This window comes from Pezoporus wallicus, unplaced genomic scaffold (assembly GCF_028554395.1).
Source record: "Pezoporus wallicus isolate ANWC-B61680 ecotype Strahan unplaced genomic scaffold, APGP_CSIRO_Pwel_v1 scaffold_13239, whole genome shotgun sequence".
Taxonomy (NCBI): domain Eukaryota; kingdom Metazoa; phylum Chordata; class Aves; order Psittaciformes; family Psittacidae; genus Pezoporus; species Pezoporus wallicus.
Genome location: NW_026642052.1, coordinates 40,976 through 44,434, shown reverse-complemented (window position 1 = coordinate 44,434; position 3,459 = coordinate 40,976). Strand labels below are relative to the sequence as shown.

At 46.1% G+C, this 3,459-nt stretch overlaps 1 long non-coding RNA gene across 1 annotated transcript; it reads left to right on the top strand.

Moving 5' to 3' along the window:
• The first annotated feature begins 298 nt into the window (after window positions 1–298).
• Window positions 299–3,044, top strand: LOC130608641 (uncharacterized). Its single transcript, XR_008974592.1, has 3 exons — window positions 299–396; window positions 2,201–2,300; window positions 2,965–3,044. It is a non-coding gene; the product is annotated as an uncharacterized LOC130608641 (long non-coding RNA).
• The last annotated feature ends 415 nt before the right edge of the window (window positions 3,045–3,459 follow it).

Genomic DNA, 3,459 nt, shown 5'->3' with positions numbered 1-3,459 from the left:
CCAAAATTGAGAGCTGAGCTCTAAAGGGCACAGTTGACATCACCCTTGGGTACCTGGTTCAGCTCTCAGCAAATAGACATCTTCCATTTCTTATCTATATTTACCTTATAGTATATATATATATCTAATATATTTGTAACCAAGCATCTGTCTGTACTTGACTTATTCTCTTCTCTATTTAAACACGCACCTGAGAGGAATCATGGACAATCTGCAGTGAAGCCAATCACCTGTCACCAGCAATCAAAGCTTTTATAGAAGATGTCCCAGCACATCTCTGCAAGGCGAATATATGTGAACATGGATTTGTAAAAGATGCACTAGAACTGACTGACAAAGGACCTAGCAGACACTGCATGAACAAGCCCCACAAGAACCTCAAGGCCCAGCCATCAGGTCAGTGTGGTTTGTTGTAGCTTGCCAGTTTTCACAAGTGACATGGTATTTTTGCTGCCTTGGTTTTTCACTTTCACACTTGAGGTGGTTTTATTCAAGATGGCTGCTTTGAAAATGCTTGCTCAGCTCCAGATTAAGAGAAGAAAAAGAAGATTCCCTCTCCAGCATCCCTATAGGACCCCTTCAGATACTGGAAGGCTGCTCTGAGGTCTCCACGCAGCCTTCTCTTCTCCAGGCTGAACAGCCCCAACTTCCTCAGCCTGTCTTCACACAGGAGGTGCTCCAGTCCCCTGATCATCCTCGTGGCCTCCTCTGGACTTGTTCCAACAGTTCCATGTCCTTTTTATGTTGAGGACACCAGAACTGCACACAATACTCCAGGTGAGGTCTCACAAGAGCAGAGTAGAGGGGCAGGATCACCTCCTTTGACCTGCTGGTCACACTCCTTTTGATGCAGCCCAGGATAAGCTTGGCTTTCTGGGCTGCAAGCACACACTGAAGCCGGCTCATGTTCATTTTCTCATCAACCACCACCCCAAGTCCTTCTCTGCAGGGCTGCTCTGAATCTCTCCTCTGCCCAACCTGTAGCTGTGCCTGGGATTGCTCTGACCCAGGTGTAGGACCTTGCACCTGGCATGATTAAACTTCATGAGGCTGGCATCAGCCCACCTCACAAGCATGTCAAGGTCCCTCTGGATGGCATTCCTTCCCTCCAGGGTATCAACCGAACCACACAGCTTGGTGTCATCGGCAAACTTGCTGAGGGTGCACTGAATCCCACTGTCCACGTCAGCGTGCACATGAGGTGCTTCACTTTGTGCACATAAAACCAATGGTAATTCCTGAAATATCTGGCTGTGGAAACTATAGCAGGGCTGGGAGAGCAGGGCCATAAAAGCACTGTGTTCTTCATGCAATACTTGTTCTAGTAGGAGACCGAACACTACCTTTTGGGGCTGCTTTCTCTAGCAGGGCAGCAGATACTTTAAGCAACCCAGGAATACTCTGTTAAATACAGCGAGTGTGTTTAAACTGGGTGCAAATTCATTCTAACCACTTTGGTCTCCTTCACTTGCTGTGTTGTCTCAAGGTCCTTCAGACCAGGTATTCCCCCCTCCAAAATGTGTAGAGCCAAGTGACAGAGAATGAGACCTGATCAGGCAAAGCTGAAACAGCTGGAGAAACGTCTTGTGACTCACTTCATGCAAAGTCTAGGCTGGCTGGGGTGATATCAGTGGCTTCACCATCACGACCTCCAAAACTAAACACCCCACAGCTTCCTGGTCACTCTTATCCTTCCTCAGCATCTCAACACATCAGCAGCAGCCTTGGCTGTTCCAGCAGAAGTCTCCCCTGTGCAGTCTGTTATTAAATTCTCTTATGTCTTTATTAGATATCAGATGTGATGAAAGAAGGTGGCGTCTCCAGGGAAATCTTGCATGAGGTGTGGGAATGGGATGTTAATGGACTAGGGAAGACACAAAGTCTACAAGTGTAATGATCTTCTAATGTCTCCGTGAGAGTATTAGGATACAGAACTCTTATTTTTAGTTTTCTCCCCAAAGAAAATGCACTTGAGAAGTATATAGAGCAAGGTGCTTATCTCTTCCCTACCCAATACTGCTCTCTTCTGTTTTAAGGATGGTTTTGGTGTCTTTGGTTTTTATTATTTTACTGTTCTGCAGTCTCCATCCATTTTATCTCATGTATTAGTATAGCCAATGAGTTCTTTCTATGCTCCATTTCAGAGGAAAATGGCAAAATCACTGCAGAATCAGCATTTTATGAATTGTCAATTAAACAGGAGAGGGGAAGATGGGTGCAGACCGCAGAACTAAACCCCGAGGAGCTGGTGCGTGGCAGGGACCTGCCCAAGGCAGGAGGAGGCAAACCCAGGGCCCCAGGTAAATAGCTAAATAGCTTAAAATGTCATGCTGTGTTACCCTTGTGTTCCTTAATTTAAGAGATGTTAAAACAGAGATAGGGTTGAAAGAATATGGTGTGAATTATTTAAATGCAGGTGCTTAAAAGCTCAAGAAATGCAGACAAATGGTTAAACCTGTATGTTCAGGAGGGCTGTGTTTACATTAGCTTCAGTACTCATCCCTTCTGGTGTGCCCTGCATGCATGTGCACGTCCTACTCCCTCCTTCCTCCTAGAAAGGCATCTTGTGAGTGCCTATGATACCAGCAGCAATTGTAAAGTTAGGTTTTCACACCAGAAACCCTCCTTCCTTTCACCATGGCTACAGGCTCCCACCATGCTGAAGGAGGTCCATGAGAGCAGCTGTACAGGGGAAGGGGTGTTCATGCAGGCTTCTCCTTAATCAGTCCTTGCAGTTTGCAGTACTGCCTGAAAGGTGGTATAGGATGAACATCACACAACTGCCCTTAGACTTAAGATGAATTTAAGAATTAAGGTGAATCAAAACATCTGAGAAGTTTCAACTCAGATTTTCTTGTATTAAATTTCCAGAGGACTAAAGGAAGATAAGAAAAGGACATTTTTAGGGTTTAAACTTCCTTTTAGCTGTAAATTACTTTGGAATTTGTGGTTATTTCTAATCAGGAATGCATTCTCCACTGCAAGTACTGCAGCCTGGCGAGGGATGTGCCCTGTCTTCTGTACACAACAGAGAAAGGATCTTCCCTTTCCGTGGAAACCCCAGCCAAAGCCAGGTGGGGGTGAGGATGGCTGGTTCCAAAAGAAGCCCATGTACTCCTGAATCCCAGCTCTTGTCACGGTTTTGGGTCTGGCATCATTGCGCTGTTTGTAAGCAGGTTTGCCTTGAGTCTCCCCGATGAGTGTACATGCTCACAGGACAGCGGGACACTGCGCACAACTCCTCTGTTTTGGGAAAGCAAACCAGAGCGCAGTTTGCTCCCAGAACACATCTACATTGCAGCTGCGTTATTAGCTGGCGCTGGGGCTCCCCTTGAGCTCAGTGGTCTGATGCAGCTGCTTGTAACTGCACAAAACCCTGTCCTTCACGAGGAAGGTGTGTTGTCTTTGGCCAGCTGGGATGTGTTTCTTGGATTGCTTCAAGAATAGTTTCTGCTTTAA